This window comes from Felis catus, chromosome A2, assembly GCF_018350175.1.
Source record: "Felis catus isolate Fca126 chromosome A2, F.catus_Fca126_mat1.0, whole genome shotgun sequence".
Taxonomy (NCBI): Eukaryota; Metazoa; Chordata; class Mammalia; order Carnivora; family Felidae; genus Felis; species Felis catus.
Window position 1 is genome coordinate 93,301,098 of NC_058369.1, and position 19,502 is coordinate 93,320,599.

At 36.4% G+C, this 19,502-nt stretch overlaps 1 long non-coding RNA gene across 1 annotated transcript in view; it reads right to left on the minus strand.

Moving 5' to 3' along the window:
* Positions 1 to 1,393: 1,393 nt before the first annotated feature.
* The window catches only part of LOC123383874, a 61,332-nt gene continuing 43,223 nt past the window's right edge, over positions 1,394 to 19,502 (minus strand). Inside the window, exon 3 of the long non-coding RNA XR_006594193.1 lies at positions 1,394 to 1,497. This is a non-coding gene — a long non-coding RNA (uncharacterized LOC123383874). The remainder of the gene's footprint in view (positions 1,498 to 19,502) is intronic.

Consider the following 19,502-nt stretch of genomic DNA (forward strand, 5'->3'; position numbering starts at 1 on the left):
TTAATGCAACTATGTCTAAAGCTGTACAATTATGTAAGATTTTTTATGGTATTACAAATATATTTTATCAAATTAAGGAAGTTTGTTTCTCATTTATGATCATTTAAATTAAAAATATTTGTAGAAATGTTTAATGCTTTTTTTCTGCAATTGTAATAAAATCGTATACTGTTTCTCTATTAATATGTAACTCTGGATGCTGGTATTGTTAGGTTTTCTAATACTGAATCACTCTTGCAGTTCTGGATTATAATTGCTTGTTTTATTATCTTATTTTAAGCTAATAATTTTTGCTTGTCACTAATCCCTAGTATCTAGTTATGGTGCATATTTCCTTTTATTACATAAAGTATGGACTGAACATTGTTGGAATCATTTTAAGGAGATGGGAAAAGATGCTTAGGTTGATATCCTATCCAGAAGTGTAACTACTTGCTTTTAAAACTAGATCATAACCCAAAGAAATTGAGGCAAATTTAAAAAAAATGGTGAGATATTGTCACAGGCATGTTTGCCAGGAAGTGGATTTGGAGAGAATTGAACATGCAGTTGAGCATCCACTGATGCCTGGGAAAGGGAAGAGGAGGGGAGGGGAGGAGAGGAGAGGAGAGGGGATGGGAGGAAGTAAAGGGAAGGGAAGTAAAGGGAAGGGAAGGGAAGGGAAGGGAAGGGAAGGGAAGGGAAGGGAAGAGAAGAGAAGGGAAGGGAAGGGAAGAGAAGGGAAAGGAAGGGAAGGGAAGAAAGCAGAATCAAGCAGTGAGAGAAATGAAGGTGCTCTGAATCCCAACAACAGTATCAGCTGGGAGAGTTCTGGAGTTAGAAAGGTGCCTCAGAGTTGTCCTGAGTTGGCCTAAGATAACCAAGCTTTTACATACCCATGTCGTTTAGTCATTGTACATAGGTCATCCTAAGAAGGGACATGACCTTGGGTAGGGCAGCTCTCTGCAGCTAAGACAGCCCCTGAAGGATCTGATTGGGGGAAGTTGTCTACCGTCAGCACCCCCAGCAGCTGCGGCATTCAGGGTCTTCCCTGAAGAGAGTGTTGCACCCACAGTTTCTTCGACAAATGTGTATGTAGAGTTAGTGAGAAAACTTCTTCAGTCCTGAATGGCCTCTTTAGACATGAGCAACAGTGATTTTGGCTGACTTATGTGGGATGACCAGATACTCCAGACCTATCTCAGGTGTGTTAAAAGGGACCTTGCATATTACTGTAGATATAAAAATTAGTATGTGTTACTTCATAGATCATACATCTAAATTAATTAGTGGAAGTACTTGCAAAAGAACCATTAGATATGTTGTGTTTAGAGTTTCTCTGTTTTCTGAAGCCTGTTAGGTCTATCACTGGCCAAAATTTTCTAACCAGTAAGAAGTAGAAAATGAACAGATATCTGGAGCCAGAATTATAGTCTATTTGTTGAAGAAGAGTAACTGTCTTCCAGTATCTGAGGTTTTAGTTGCAACAGTGCCTTTCCTCCTCCAGCGCCATGCCACCTGCAAGAGATAGAGGGAGAATGTCAATATTAATGTTAGCCCCTCACTTCTTTCCTAATCTAAACTTTCTCTTTGGTCCAGCCCCAAATGTCTTGTGGGTAAAGAGGTTATTTTATTCTGTTTAACCTACGATTTTATTTGAAATGAGGAGCAGAAGCTGGGGAAAATTTGATTTATACTAGCCCTACCTCCAAGGAATCTATGGAAGAATAATATGCTTTTTTTATGAGATAGCAGTGATATAAGTGAAGTACAACATAGGAATGGTCTATGGTTTAGCTACAGGCTCACAGTCCACAGGCCAAAACCTTAATTAAGTCTCTACTAATTTGTTAGCAGACTTCTGACCAATTTGTTTCACCTGTACTGGATTAATTTTTCCAAAGCCTCAAAATAGAAATGATAAACTATATAGCTGAAATTTATATCATGATCTTATGCTGTTTCTTCCATTCACTCAATTCAAACAACTTGTCACACACTATCTCACCTACTGGTGTATCTATTGAAGTGGCATCACTTTCATTAAAACCTTTTGTTGATGGGTACATGTGAGGGATAAGGAAGGAAAAGAATGACCTTGAGTCAGCATTTTAATGGGAAATATAGCATAGATTGAAAGCCCAAGCATTTTGGATTAACATAAACACATTTGCCACACCACTAACATTTACGCGTCCTTTCAACTTCCTACTTGGCAACTGGTTATAGCCTGGATAGGTGGTCCAATTCCAAGAAAAAGTTTGGTTCATAAACCTTGTTCTATCTCTTTTGCTTTCGTAATTTTATTAGTAGTAGAGAATATTTTTGATTTGATGATTGACAGTTTCTTCCCTTCACAAAAATGTTAACCCTTCTTGTTTAGCTCTCATATTAATATAAAAACATATACACCAATATTACCTGAAGTTGATGTTGCCGAAAGGTAAAGGCATTCTCTTTATTCATGTAAAATTACTACTGTAAACATCTGAACCTATCAGGAGTCCCATCCATCTTACCTTTCAAATAGAAAGACTTTACATGAATTAGATTGCTAAACATATAAATAGGCAATAAGTTAAAGCAGTCTAAGTCATTACTGATATCTCTAAGTTAATTTGCAATGTGACAAAAATGATTTATATTTTTCTAATTTATTTATTTTTTTGGAGAGACTAAGATATAGAGGAGTTTCAGTATTTTTAGCCATCAGAACACCCTTGGGCAAGAGTTTCTAAAAGATAAAAATAGGACTATTAAAAAGACCATTGAGCTAGAAGCCTCTCAGAATAAGCAGGAATTAAAGTCATGGTATTTCCCCTTAGGTCGGTGCATTGATATACTGTGTATTGAGATATGCTGTGCTGTAATGAAGTTTAGAGTTGAAATACTCTCAGTCCCAGGTATTTAGAAGACATTAGATTCTCACTTTCTGTTTAACCCAACTCAAGGGATCATATCATTCTTTCTGGATATTATTTGTCTTTAACACTAAGATATACATACCTCTTTCTAGTGTCACTTCATTAAACAGTGGCCTCACTGTTAGTCTCAAATGAGAGAATGCATGTGAAAATACATTCTATACATAAATACACCATGCTGATTCAGGGGTTATTATTTTTATTGTCTTCACATACAATGCAACCCTGATAAACCCTTTCAGAATGGAATATTCATAAAGAGCACATAATTCTAGACACAAAGACTCAAATCTTATTCCTGCCTTGGAGAATGCCTTTGATGATTTGGCTGCTCATCTAGATTTTTGCTTCCTAGAAGTTAAAATTCTGAACTTTCCAGAGAGTAAGTACTATTATGTCTTAATAATCACTCACTGGGTATTACATTAAGGGTAATAACTATAACAAAAACCGATTAAGAAAACATGCCAATCCCTTGCTTGAATTCTAAGACAATATGCCATCTGTATTCTCTTTTTTGTTGTTTTGTTTTGTTTTTGAACTCTATGCTCATTACTTCCTTCCACATTTGTTTATTCAGCTTGACGCTTTCCCTTAATTTGCTATCATAAAGTATTTATTTCCATTTTGGAATTTTCTAGGTGATATGGAGAAAGCATCTTTTGGGGCCTCATCAGAATCTTTTCCTAAGACTATCAAAATGGGTTAAAACTGGAGTTTGGTATCTCTGCGGCTGGGGATTGGCTGTTCATTTTTCATAGCATAATCCAATATTAATAAAATTAATTGCTAAGCTTCAGTGCCTTCCAGCTCACATCCAAAGCCTCCCACCTCTCATTCCAAGTATAAACTTGCAGCATGGTTTACCAGTCTATAGTATCTCGATATTGACGAAGTCCATGGCCATTTTTTTCTCCAATAAGTAAATTCTAATATTAGGTGTCATTTTTGTTGGGGTGTTTCACTTTTATTTCTCTATGTTTATTCTTCACACCCCTCACCTCTGATTCTAATTTACTAATTATTATAATTTAACAGTCTACTTTTAAATATTTAGAGGATATATATCCTAGAAATTAATCAAGCAATCTTTTTCATTCCAAAAATATAAGCCTACATTTAAGAAGCTAAAAACATGGCCGTGATCCCACTTTAAACCATCAGACTTCAGGGACATAATTACAGGCAGAAGCTATGACTTAGGTCCAATTACATGCTGGGCCTGAGCTGGGTGCCTCCTGTTTCTTCAAAGATGAGTAGCCAGAATTAGAATTGAAATTGTAAGCTCAAAGAAACCCAGGGTATATTTTGTTTCTGCTAGTTAAACAGTCTTAAAGGAACCCAGAGAGGCAGGCTCCCATTGTCATTCTCATTTCCCTGAGCTTAACCCAAGCCTAGGTTCCTGAGAAACTGATGATATACCTCTTCTCAATCTCTTATCGAAGTTTACAAAAAATGCATTATTGCCAGAATATGTTTCTATTCATTATAAGTAAACATAACTCTTTTCTCCCACGATGCATGTGTGGGGTGGGATGTGGAGAGGGGGAAGGAATGGGAGGGAGAAATGATACCTCTTGAAACTATACAGTAATTAGTTTCTTCATTTGAAAGCCCTTTCATTAAACAGCAATGATAACCAGCAACAAACTGCCACCCCCAGGAGAAGGGAAAAGTGTCAAATTTTATTCTGAAAAGACACTTGCAAAAACACAGACACAATCAATTCAGTTTTATTCTGAAGATTTATTTCATGGCAGTCAAGCTACTCAAGATTAATTCAAACCTGTCTCCCAGATGCAATGAGTGTGAAGAACCAGAACTTACTGTCATCTGAATTTGCAACATCTCACCATCTCTAAATATTGTACACAGATGGCAGAAATAGTTTTACCCAAAATCTGTGGTAGAAAAGCTTTAGCTCAAGAAAATACATGCTGGTATAGCATTATATATGCCTATTGTGGGTTTGTATGTGTGATTTTCCTTTTGGGTGAGTAATTTGTGTATATGTACGTCTCCTCTTTATCCCATCAACGTAACAAAATGGAGAAAAATTATCTTAGCCTTCCTAAATGAAAGGTCTTACAGCCAAATGCTATGTGAAATGATTTCACTCACCACTAGAGGATAAGTGATATGTTTGAGAAATGATATAACCATCTTTTGAAACTACACTAAGTACTTTCAGAATTAAATCAATGGATAATTAACTGTTTAAGGGGCCAAATCAGAACATGCGTGTTGCAATTAAAATAGTAAACAATCATTTAATTCAGCCTGGCTTTCCCTTGTGAGTTGGCAAAATCCATTGTAGAATATGGAATCAGAGAACCTAGAACATAATACTTACGAATATTTATAATACCTCTAATTCCTTTCAAAGTGGATTTGAAAAAATATAGTTTAAACAAAAGCCAATACTTCCCAGAAAAAGATACAGATGAGAAAATAAAATGGCTGAAACCAGAACACTGAAAACACCAAATGCCATGAGCACGTGGAACAACAGGAATTCTCATTCAGTGCTGGTGGGAAAGTGAAATTAGTCCAGCCACTTTTAGACAATTTGCCGATTTCATATAAAATTAAATGTACTGTTACCATACGATCCAGCAACCATGCTCCTTGGTATTTACCCAAAGGAATTGAAAACTTACATCCACACAAAATCTGCACATGGATTTTCACAGCAGCTTTATTCATATGTCCAAACTTGTAAACAACCAAGTTGTCCCTTAGTAGGTGAAAGAATAAATAAACTGTGGTACATCCAGACAACAGAATATGTTTCAGCAGTAAGAAGAAATGAGCTATCACATCATGAAAAGACATAAAGGAACCTTAAATGCACAACACTAAGTGAAAGAAGCCAATCTAAAAGGCTACTTACTGTATGATTCCAACTATATGACATTCTAGGAGAGGCAAAACTGTGAAGAGAGTAAAAATATCAGAGATTGTGGGGTGGGGTAGCAGATATGAGAGATGAATAGCTGGAGCACAGAAGATTTTTAAGGCACTAAAAATACTCTGTATGATACTATCGTAGTGGATAAATGGCGTTATATATTTGTCCAAGCCCATAGAACATACAGTGCCAAGGATGAACTGTAATGTAAGCTGTGAGGTTTAGGTGATCATCATGTGTCAGTGTAGGTTCATCTTTTTTTTTTTTTAATGTTTATTTATTTTTGAGACAGAGAGAGACAGAGCATGAACAGGGGAGGGTCAGAGAGAGAGGGAGACACAGAATCTGAAGCAGGCTCCAGGCTCTGAGCTGTCAGCACAGAGCCCGACGCGGGGCTCCAACTCACAGACCGTGAGATCACGACCTGAGCCGAAGTCAGAAGCTCAACTGACTGAGCCACCCAGGCGCCCCGTTCATCTTTGATAAAAAGACATACCACTCTGGTGACTGATGTTGATAATAGGGGAAGGTATGCATGTGTGGGGGCTGAGGGTATAAGAGAAATCTCTGTACTTGCCCCTCAATTTTGCTGTGAACCTAAAACCTGGCTTTAAAAAAAATTAGTTTTTTGAAAAGGGTCAATATTCTTTCATTGGTAAGGCAGGTACCTCTAGCTCTGCTACCTGAAGTTGATGGAACACACAGTAGGAGCCAACACCAAAATCATGGGATGATACGGGTTTATATAATATTATACTAGGTAGTGATGTTCATAATCGCAAAAATGCATGCCTACTAATCACTTAAACTGATTTCCTTTTTGGGCCGCCTGGGTGGCTCAGTTGATTGAGCATCTGACTTTGGCTCAGGTCATGATCTCGAGGTCTGTGAGTTCAAGCCCCGCGTTGGGCTCTGTGCTGACAGCTCGGAGCCTGGAGCCGGCTCCGGATTCTGTGTCTCCCTCTCTCTCTGCCCCTCCCCTGCTCATGCTCTGTCTCTCTCTGTCAAAAATAAAATAAACATCAAAATTTTTTTTAAAAAAAAGATGATTTCCTTGTCTTGTCTCCCACTCACCTAATAACAACCAAAATCAGTGAACCTTGACCAGTGTTACATATTGCCCTAAATGAGTGTCTGATAGATACACGTAGTGATGTGTTTTTAAGTGAGTGGGAAGTGAGTGTTGGGGTCCCAGAACAACCAAATGACAAGTTGGTACATACTTGACGTTTTAAAATTCATGAAAATGTTAATTTCTTCTTACTCATTTGTATGGCAGCCACCTCTTTCTACCCTGCTCTGCCACAGGAGAGACCTTCTGCAAGCCCCGTGTCTCCTTGGATAGGCTTGTCCATCTTTGGAATCGGTAAACCTGATTAGGTTCACTAGCCCCATTATGAGATCAATAAAAATTATGATTCTACAAATTATCTGAATTTTTCTTGTTGCAAGTGAAAAAGAGACAGTTTTTACAATTTTTAGCTTCCTATGTATAGGTGGAAGTGACCTCATAAACATTTGTTCACATTTATAATTGTTGTAAACATTATCTTTCCTAGGTGTGCAAATATTCATCATATCGTTGACAGTTCCACTGTTGCTGAATATTTTGATTTTTTCACCAATTTTTTTACCTTTAAAAAAGAATACTACAGTAAAGATATTTATGTATATAGCTTATTTTTTATTCAGGATTATTTCCTTAGGACATATTCATAAATACAAAATTACTTAGTTAAAAGAAAATAGGGTCAAACTCCAGGCTGATGGGTTTGAATCAAATTCTGTCATTGATTGTCTGTATTATATTCAGGTAGTTGATTAAACCCTTCAAGCCTTTTTTGTAAAACATTTTCATTTTATCTGTAAAATAGGAATAATAACATCTGTATTATAAATTTCCTGTGATAGGCAAATGAGGTCATCCACATGCAGTGCCTGGGAATGGATCATCAGAGAGTAAGCATGCAATTACTGTTAGTTATTATAAAACAACTTATGAATCTTTTCACAGATTTTGCAAATGACTTTCCAAAATGAGCGCAGCAATGCACATTGCACTAATAATGCATAACAATAAACTCTCGCCTTTTAAACACTTGATTTTTTATTTTACCCAGGAAATAATAGTCATACATATTTTGCTCTATAATCACATATGTAGTATGATATTTTCAAAATGCCAGGGTTAAATGTGAGGACCAAGATACTTGGCTCCATTTCCAGGCTCTGAATTTGCTACCAGTGTGGACCTGGAAATTTTTCTTAACTTCTCTGATTTTCAGATTCTTCATTCTCAAACATGGGGATGATAGTTACTTCTAGTCATGATAGGTATTAGAAATAATATGGGCAAATTAATAAGCCCATATTATATACTCAAATGAAGTTCTCATCCTTGAAAGAATATTAGAATTACCAAGAGATCTGATGTCCATCTGCATCCCAAACTAATTTCATCAGAATATCTGGGGGTGGGCCCCAAGTACCAATATTTTTTACAGCTTCCTAGGTAATGTGAATAGCTAAAGTTGTCAACCGTTGGGTATGATGCCCCTACCCATGTTATATGGCTTAATAACAGCTAAAATTTATATATGAGCTTACATTTACAAATTGCTTTCATAACCTTAATTTGATTTGATTACAAAAGCTTTGAAGCATTCTTTTCCTTTTTTTAAAATATAATTTACTGACAGACTGGCTTCCATACAACACCCACTGCTCATCCCAACAAGTGCCCTCCTCAATGCCCATCACCCAGTTTCCCCTCTCTCCCACCCCCCATCAACCCTCAGTTTGTTCTCAGTATCCAAGAGTCTCTTATGATTTGCCTCCCTCCCTGTCTGTAACTTTTTTCCCCCCTTCTCCTCCCCCATGGTCTTCTGTTAAATTGCTCAAGATCCACATATGAGTGAATACATATGGTATCTGTCTTTCTCTGACTGACTTATTTCACTTAGCATAATATCTTTCAGTTCCATCCACGTTACTGCAAGTGGTGAGATTTCATTCTTTCTCATTGCCAAGTAGTATTCTATTGTATATATAAACCACATCTTCTTAATCCGTTCATCAGTTGATGGACATTTAGGCTCTTTCCATAATTTGGCTATTGTTGAGAGTGCTGCTATAAACATTGGGGTACAAGTGCCCCTATGCATCAGTACTCCTGTAGCCCTTGGGTAAATTCCTAGCAGTGCTATTGCTGGGTCATAGGCTAGTTCTGTTTTTAAATTTTTGAGGAACTTCCACATTGTTTTCCAGAGCGGCTGCACCAGTTTGCATTCCCACCAACAGTGCAATAGCGTTCCCATTTCTCTACATCCTAGCCAGCTTTTTCTTGAAAATTCATTCCTTTTTTTTAAAAAAGCGAGTGGAGCTATGATAATTGGCAATGTTGACACAAAGTCCATTGCCGTATCTCAGTATTACATATGTTGGTTTATACAGTTGTCACTGAATCTGTTTACAAATCTTTTGCTCCATTTATATTGTGTATGGTAACAATTCTAGCACCAATTATTCATACCAGAGCCAGTCAAATCCTTTCACGAAAACTTTGATGATAATGCTGAGGATTTTCTTTTGCTTACTGTACATAGAGTACCAGCAAGTTATGCGTAACCCTCTTTTGTCTATAAAACCTTCCTTTTCTTTGCTCATGAAAATCAAGAACCCAGGTCTGTAGATATTATAAACACTTTAGAATCTTGCAAGGAGGAAAATAATTAGATGGGATTTTGGAAAGGGAGACCTTGACACAAAATCCAAGGGAATAGACTGCATTGATGCCTTTCTGAATCTGCCTTAAAGCAAGGACCAAACTTCCAGACATTTTTGACATAATTCCAAACTCAGGGAAATATTTTCTCTGTACAAGTGGGTAAGTTAAATCTCTTTTTTCTTCTATGCTGTGATGTGCTATTCTATGCACCATGAAGGTAGCCAAAAGGAAGAATTTTTATAAAACAGTGTCATATGTCTCTTTCCTGCACTCTCTGAACAGCTATAATATGTTTGATAATGGCTTCTCCATATATGACTCCTTGATTTGGACTTGTTAATATTGTCCTGTAAGTTTTCATAGCTTAGTTATGAAATGGATTTTGCATTAGTTTTAAATTTAAAGTTTATATATTTATAACTTACATTTTTTTTAAAATGTCATTTTCTGGACTGTTGAAAAAGTACATGTTTCGGACTCTTTTAAAGGTATATGAGGTTCAAATATAATTATTAAAATAAGATTATTAGTGATGTAATAATATAACTTGAAAGGAAACAATACACCTTTAAAAGAAATAACATACCTTTAACAGAAAATAATACATCAACACCATTAGCCAATATTTAGCATATATGCTATAAAACCTCCAGCTGCATTTTGCCAATAAGTGTAATTATTTTGATTGGTCCCATTTATTCCTTACCTCAGTGTCCTTGTATATTATTTTTAGATATATGATAATTTTATGAAACATAGTATAGGACACACATGGAATAAAATTCTGCTGCTGATTCAGATTCCTTTACATCTTAACCAGTAGTGATATTTTGAAAATTAAAACTCTGTACTCTATAGTATATATTTTAATTATACTTTCATAAACCTGAGTGAAATACAATTCAAATGTACTTATAATAGAGCTACAATATGAAAGGTCTATTATGTTAAGGGACACATTATAGAAAATGTAATTGACTTCTTAACAAAACCAGGAACTCTTCTGTAAAAACCAAGAAAACCAATTTATATGTGAGGTAGATTTATTAGCAGTTTTCTTTTTCTAGGCTGAAAAGCTGAAAGAAGTAAATGCTGTGTAAGATGGTAGTATTAATAAATACTACCCCCCACCACCTGAATTGTTCCTACCCATAGTTCACTTAAGGAAAAGCGGGCTGATGGTTTTATTTATTTCAGTATTTTATTCTCATTCAATTTGTATCTCAAATTTACCTTGCTAAAATTGGCTCTGGTGTTTCATGCTGGTTCATTGTGACAGATTATTGCCGTAGACTTAAGAAAAAGATACTGACACAGAATACAACTTAGTGCTCTGTGACCTAACTTCCCAAAACATAAATTTTCCTTTAAGCAGGAGCACAAAATGTTTCTTCTTCTTGTGGCTAAATTCTCATTGATTAAAACAGGAACTTCAACACCATCTGTGATTAATTATTCAAGCTGTATTTACATGAAATAGTTATTTTTATTTTAACACTGTTACTAGCAGAAAGATCGCTTTAGTTCCCTTTTTGTTTTGCTCTCTCAGTTAAAAATCGGAGAAAGATTAAATGTCCCTCAACAAAAGTATTCTTAATAAATCAGATATTCTTGGCCAAAATAAAAAAAAATGATGAAATGTGTAGTATGATTCAATAATGATAATAAAAGCTAAAGTGTATATAAACTTCTGTTTTTCTTCTTAAAAAAGCATGACAATCATATGATATAAAAATCTGATCAACTATTTTCAATTTGGAACTAATGAAATATGAAGCTAACTTTATGCTTAAAACACTTTGATTCTGAGGTTAGGTTGCTCAGGAGAGATAACAGTTTTTTTTCAGAATTATAACTTCTAAACCTATAAATATCTTAGCTGTGTAAATATATTAATCAAATAGACAGGCAGTCTGTATTTTTTAACATAGATATGCTAGTTCACACTTGACACTTTCATTAGTATCAGCAAAACATTGTTGGTCTGAAGTCTCTAGCTGATTTCAAGCTTTTATTTTTCTTTCTGGTATCTGACAATTTATGATATAGACTTTCCCCTGGAAATCTCCTCATTATATCTGGAATGTCTGCCCTAAGGAACATGGAGTGACTAATTCAGTTTGGCTTTAGTTAATATCTGTGAACTGGTTGTCTTCAGAAAAACCTTGTTGTGTCTGATCTAGTCAGTGATGACAACAGTGTGCTAATTGGTACTTTGAGGTCATAGATTCCAAAATAGATACTGTAATCTCAATGAATACTTGCCATATTAGGAGAATCTGGCCATCTCTGAACAGTGAAAAGCCAGCAAGGGGATGGCTGAGAGCTCAGTGGTGAGTTGATAATCCCTGGGGACTCCAGATAATGTTTTCTTTTCCCTCCAGAGGATTGTTGGCAAACAAAAAGTATTATTTGTAAAAATTATCTGTTTGTCCTCAGTCAAGGTCATGAGCGTTTCAGGAATAAACGCACAAAATGGATGTACTGCATTCTTAACATTTTCATGTGCTAGAGACACAGACATAATTTACTTGGCAATAATAGTGAGCTATCACAGGTCAGAAGTACTTTCAAGGAGATCGAATCCATGCTTTGGACAATTAAGCCGTACTACCCACCCAGTGAGGGTGCTTTATAGTATCTCATATTTTCATAACAGCCCAACTGGTAAATTTAAATAAAGGCTTAGTGGGTACAACAGCAATCGAATTGGCTAATGAGATGTTAAAGTAAGAAAGTAAAGAAGTAAGAGGAAAGGAAAGGGAAAGGAAGGGAAAGGAAGGGAAGGGAAGGGAAGGGAAGGGAAGGGAAGGGAAGGGAAGAAAAGAAAAAAGAAAAATTATTTAAACACAAATTGCAATTCCAATAAGATATATGGACTACATAATAGTTTAGACTTATCCAAAGCTATGCTTTGAATTACTAAAAAAGGAAAAAAATCTGTAAGATAATCACAATAAATTTGTCTTTTGCCTATTGGGATATAATGTTGCAGTAACTTTGCTATAGCTTTGAACTTAAAATTCATAGTATTAAGTTTTTAAATTATTCCAGTAGAATTTTACCAAAAAACAAATTGAAATATCTAGAAGTAATACCTAGAATTGCCATCATGAACCCAAATTTGAAAACCATGGCACAATATTAGCATAATCTAGCATTTTAATATTATGATTAAAGTCTTTCTTTTGCAAAAAAGCACTTTCTGCTGTAGATATATTTTTTTAAATTAAAAAGTAAAAAGAAGGGAGGGAAGGCACTATTTTTTGAATGCTTACTGTGTTATGGTGCATTCTGTATTGTATCTCCTTAAAAAAACTGGGGTGCCTGGGTGGCTCAGTAGGTTAAGTGTCCGACTTCAGCTCAGGTCATGATCTCGCGGTCCATGAGTTCGAACCCTGCTTTGGGCTCTGTGCTGACAGCTCAGAGCCTGGAGCCTGTTTCGGATTCTGTGTCTCCCTCTCTCTCTGCCCCTCCCTCATTCATGCTCTGACTCTCTCTGCCTTTCAAAAATGAATAAATGTTAAAAAAGAAATTTAAAAAAATAGCACAGTGATTTTGCAAGTTTGGAATTATCCTCAGCTGATAAAAACTGAGATTCAGAGAAGTTGTCTGACTTTGCTACTAAGTAGGAGAAGTGTGGTTTGTCCTATAAACTTGTTTTTCCCAGGTATACTGAATTATAAATGGAACTGCCATCCATCTGGTCACCAAACTAAGATTAAACATAAATATATTAATTTATGCAAAGTGCTTACTGCAATACCTAACACAAAGTGAGCTCTGTATAATTTTTTTATGATGATCATCATCATAGTGTTAGAATTCTCCTTTGCATCCAAGGTGTGCTCTGCTTCTCTCTATATTAACTGCCTAACATCCCAGCAACTCCTTTCTTAGCTCTTCATTACTAACCGTAATTCAGGCTTTTGTCATCTCTTGGCTTGATTATCATAACAATATACACATGATTTCTTACCCCTAGTTTTGCCACCTCTTCCCAAAGCCATTCCTGTTCTTCATATTACTGTCACAATGATTTTTTCCAAAATGAAATTTATGTTATGGCTCACTGGTTAAGACCCCTCAATGGTTCCCAGTAGGAAGGCATAGATCCTTTCATGCTATAACCAGCCCTATGCCATCTGCCCTATCTTTACTTGTCAAACATCACCACTCCCATTTCCCAAGGAGAAAGTTTAAACTTTGACAGAGTGTAAATGGTTCTTTGCTATCTGGCAATCTGCCCTATATTAACCTATTAAACATTATTTCTCACCATTCCCATTCACCTGGTATTCCAGGACCTCAAGATCCAACTTTGAATTCATCAAATCTCCCAAAATGTTACGGTGTCAAGCCTCACACTGATTCCTTTGCCAGGAAAATTAAAACCTTTGTGTGTGTGCATGCATGCACGTGTGTGTGTGTGTGTGTGTGTGTGTGTGTATTCAAATTTCATTATACAATTCACGTCATTGATGAAGTGGCTGTTTCCTGCTGTTCTCATGCAGAACTAACTAATCCATTTATTGCACCCCCTCTAAACCCTTGGCATACTTGTGTTAGAAACCATGCTGTTTTCTTTTATACATGTACACGTGTATATGTATACATTGTTTTATAAGAGTTTTTGACATTGGACATATTTGTTTCAACAGAACCTAGTATGTACTATAGCACTTGCCAGAAAACACAAGAGTTTTGGAAATTGATTTTTTATTACAAAATGCTTTCTGGATTATTTTCCAATCTCCCTGAAAATAAGTGGTAACTCTCTGGGATACCACTCCATAGTATTAATTCTCAAAAATTTAAACAAATGGGAGGAGACCAGGTATTTTCTGTCATTTGTGAAATCTAGGATTGTCTGATGTTACCTACTTTGCAGAGTAAAGTTAATTTCTGATTATTTTTTTATTACCTTATGAACTCGTGGCTTAGGCAAGGATTTTGTTTCTTTATGTCTACTTCTAGAAAGTATACCTCCAATATTTTTGTAGAATATAAGATGTATATTTTGTTTGATAAATTGACTATTTTACTTTCTTACGTATTTTACTTCATATTAATTTTGTTACTGTTATTTTACTTTTTATCAAGTGTTCCCTGATAAACAAGGCATGAGGAAAAGCTTTGTGCTAAGGTTTTATTGAGAGGTGCAGTTCCAGGCTGAGGATTAGGGAGGAAAGGGAAGTGAGGTGAGAAGGAAGGAAAGCAAACAGATGTTTATTTGTAATGAAAAATGTCTTCCAGAAAAGCCATGTAGAATCACATTGCCTTAGTAAAGTCCATTGGGAGAAGGAAGGGAAAGATATTTACCTGCCAGAATTCTTGAATTTTCTGTCCTTCACTTAAAAATATTCTCTCCATGGGCATTAAGGTCTTCTGGGTTGTGTTCTGCAGCCTGGCTAGGCAATTGCTGGTCAAGCTGCATGTTAAATGCCGGGTCTTAGTACTACTATGGAGTCAGAAAGAGATGGAAAGGAATAGAGTCTCTGTGGGTCCAGTTCATGAGACTTAGTATTTGTGTTGCTTTGGCCCACTCTGTGATGATAGCAACAGGGTCTATGTTAAGTTTTAATTCTTATCCCAAGGTAGGCTGCCACTGTGGGTAGTGACAGAAGAGGAAATGAAAGAGTGGCATCCAGTATTCTCCATCAAGCGAAAGACTGAGACTGAAGAGACAAACTCAGTCTGGTATAGTCCGTCTCTTGTTGCCTTTCAGATCTGCTTACAACCCTTTATGATATTTGGATTTCACATGAGAACAGGATGCAATCATATCATCTCTAACAGGGAATGCGCAGGTTTTATCTCTTTAAAAGTATTCACAAATTTCATAAAACTAAAACTATAGTCTAAAATGCCTCAGCTAGCCATACAGCCAACACTTAAATTTATTGTCTCCTTCTTCCACTGCCCATTTAGGATTGCTCTCTTCCTTGGATATTACTTTCTCTCACCTGGCTTGCTTGCTTTCTAGAGTAACTTAGATGTTAAATTCCAACCCAGAGGAGCATGATTTTTTCAGTTGTGCAGAGATCTATTCACATATTTCACTGGTCACAGAAGTACCAAAAGACATCCAGTGAATCACCTGGGTTCTGGATCTACTTTGCTTCCATTGTGTAGTTGTAACTGTAGGTATTTTTGATGATTGAAGTCAACTTCCCTTTACAGTTAAATAACTGCTATTCTTTTCGCATGAGAAGCCAAAAGTAATCAGGTGATAGTTTCAGGTATCAACAGAGTTATTATGTTCTATGGTGGAAGTATCCCCCCATGTCTGACAAAGAATCAAGACTTCTATTGGAGCTTACAAATTAAAATTTCGGGGATAGAAAGTTTAAATTCCATGAGTAAAGTCACTAGCTACTGTAGTGACAAGATCATTCCTACTTATATCCATAGGCTTTAGACTCATCTATTCTATTTGGTCCAGACACAAGACATAGTTTTGGCCATTGGTTTAGATCATATCCCAAATCCTGGAAGATAATATTCAAGATTTATGTGTTTAAGCTAAGCTGATATAAAAGCTGAGTCTTTAGCAGTCAGTTCCATGCATCTATCCACCTGTCTGCTTCTCCAATAAATCCTTTAGACCTATCTATTAATGGAACTACTTGGTTATTAAATGAGCCCTTGAACTGAGGCATTATTGTAGGATGACTCCCCCCAAATCTGGTACTCTGTATAATTTCAGTATGTGGTACTGGTAGAGGCACTGATATTCAGTATCAGTTCCAGTAAATAAAAAGTGTCCCTTCCACCGTGGTGGAAATGATCCAATGTTATCAAACTTTCACTGAGTAATCTATTTCATCTCATTGAGCAATTATACCAAATCAGAGATTAAGTATCAATCTGTGCTACAGAGGTTTGGGTAATAATCAGTAGCAATAGATAGATCATTGTAGGTGTGGGAATTCATGTTGCTTGGGCCAGGTACTGGCATACCTCGGAGATACTGCACGTTTGGTTCTAGACCATGACAATAAAGTGAATATGGCAGGAAAGTGAGACAAATGAATTTGTTGGCTTCCCAGTGCATATAAAATTTATGTTTACACTGCATTCTATTAATTGTTCAATAGAATTATGTTTTTTATGTACATACCTTAATTAAAAATATTTCATTGATAAAAATGCTAATCATCACCTGAGTTTTCAGTAAATTGTAATATGTTTTGCTTATGGAAGGTCTTGTCTTGATGTTGATGGCTGCTGACTGATAAGAATGGTGGTTGATGAAAGTTGGAGTGACCATGGCCATTTCTTAAAATAAGACAGCAATAATGTTTGCCACATCAGTGGGCTCTTCCTTGCATGAACAATTTGTGTGTAGCATGTGATGATGTTTGACAGAATTTGACCCATCTTTTAATATTGGAGCAAATCCTCTCAAACTCTGCCAATGCTTTACAACTAACTTTATGCAATATTCTAAATCCTTTGCTGTCACTTCAGCAATCTTGACATCTTCACCAAGAGAAGATTTCATCTCAAGAAACCACTGCCTTTGCTCATCCCAAAAAAGCCAGTGCTCATCCACTAAAGTTTTATCATGAGACTGCAGCAATTCACTTCAGGTGAATACATCTTCAGGTCCCACTTCTAATTCTAGTTCCCTTGCTACTTCTATCACATCTGCAGTTGCTTCCTCCACTGAAGTCTTGAATCCCTCAAAGTCATCCATGAGGTTTGGAATCAACTTCTTCCAAAGTCCTGCTTATGTTGATATTTTGACCTCTTCCCATGAATCACAGATGTTCTTTGTGGCATCTAGATGTTCTTTATTCGTCTATGGTGAATCCTTTACTTTGCCCAGATACAGCAGATGGAATCACTATCTATGGCAGCTACTGCCTTACAAAATGTATTTTTTAAGTAATAAGACTTGAAGGTTGAAATGATTCTTTGCTTCATGGGCTGCATAATGAGTGTTGGCAGGCATGAAAATGATATTAATCTCGTACATTTCCATCATAGTTCTTGGGAGGCCAGGGGCATTATCAATGAACAGTAATATTTTGAAAGGAATCTTTGTTTTCTGAAAAGTAGTTCTTACAATGGGCTTAAAATATTGAGCAAACTATGTTGTAGATAGATAGGCTGTCACCCAGGCTTTGTTATTCCATTTATAGAGCATAGGCAGACTAGATTTCACATAATTCCTAAGAGCCCTAGGACTTATGGAATAGTAAAGAAGCATTGACTTCAACTTAAAGTCACCAGCTGCATTAGCCCCTAATAAGAGTGTCGCCCTGTCCTTGGAAGCTTTGAAGCCAGGCATTGACTTTTCCTCTCTAGCTGTGAAAGTCCTAGATGGCATCTTCTTCCAATGGAAGACTGTTTTGTCTACTTTGAAACTGTTTAGTGTATCCATCTTCGTTACTTATCTTAGCTAGACATTCTGGATAACTCACTGCATATTCTACACCAGCTTTTGCTCCTTCTCCATGTACCTTCACATTATGGAAATTGCTTCTTTCTTTATACCTGGTGAACCAACCTCTGCTAACTTCCCACTTTTCTTCTGTAGCTTTGTCACCTCCATCAACCTTCACAGAATTGGAAAGAATTAGGAACTTGTTCTGGATTAGGCTTTGGCTTAAGGGAATATTGTGGCTAGTTTGGTCTTCTATCCAAACCACTAAATCTTTCTCCATATTAGCAATAAGACTGCTTTGTTTTCTTATCATCTGTATGTTCCCTGGAGTAGAACTTTTAATTTCCTTTAAGAACATTTCTATTACATTCACAGCTTGGCTAACTGCTGGGCATAAGAGGCCTAGGTTTTGGCCTATCTCAGCTTTTAACACACCTTCCTCCTAAGCTAAATTATTTCTAGCTTTTGATTTAAAATGAGAGACATATGGGGCACCTGGGTGGCTCAGTCGGTTAAGTGTCCGACTTTGGTTTGGGTCATGACCTCGCAGTTCGTGGGTTTGAGCCCTGCATAGGGCTCTGTGCTGACAGCTTAGAGCCTGGAGCCTGCTTCAGATTCTGTGTCTCCCTCTCTCTCTGCCCCTCCCTGTCTGGTGCTTTGTCTCTCTCTCAAAAATTTAATTAAAAAAAATACTTAAAAAAATAAAAATAAAATGATAGACATGTGACTCTTCCTTTCACTTAAAGACTTAGAGGCTACTGTAGAGTTATTAATTGGTCTAATTTCAATATAGTTGTGTCTCAGGAAATAGGGAAGCCTTAGGGGAGGGAGAGAGAAGGGAGCAGCCATTCAGTGGAACAGTCAGGACACACACAGTATTTATTGACAAGGTTTACTGTCTCAAATAAGCACATTTCATGGTGCCCAAAGAATTATAATAGTAACATCAAAAATTGCTGATCACAGATCACTCTAACAAACAATAATGAAAAAGTTTGAAATATTATGAGAATTGTGAAAATGGGACACAGAGAGACATAAAGTGAGCAAATACTGTTATAAAAACGTCCCTGATAGACTTAGTCATGCAGGATTATCATAAATCTTCAATTTGGTTAAAAATATAATAACAACACTTCAGTACTTGCGAAGTGAAATAAAGTGAAACACAATAAAATGAGGTATGCCTGTGTAGCTTCCAACTATGCCTCTATGATTCTTTCGTTTATAGATCCATTACATAAGCACTACGCTGCCAAGAAGTAGGTTGCAGAGGACTGGTTATTATGTCCATCCAGTTGAGAGTTCCTTCTATGGCGGCTGCTTTCTGGTAGTCATCTACACAGGATATAAAGACCTCAAGATTATTTGTGCCTGTTTATGTCAGTCTGTTCACTTACTTCTTCCAAAAGCTTCTTTTTCTTTTTTCATTTCATTGTTTTTCTTCAGGCTCCTGGACAAGTAGCAGAGGTATTCATTATTTTCCACAAGTATGTATCTGTATCTATGACTGTTTCCCCCTTCAGATGAAGTGGATGTTCAAGTGTACTGCTCACAAATTTAGCC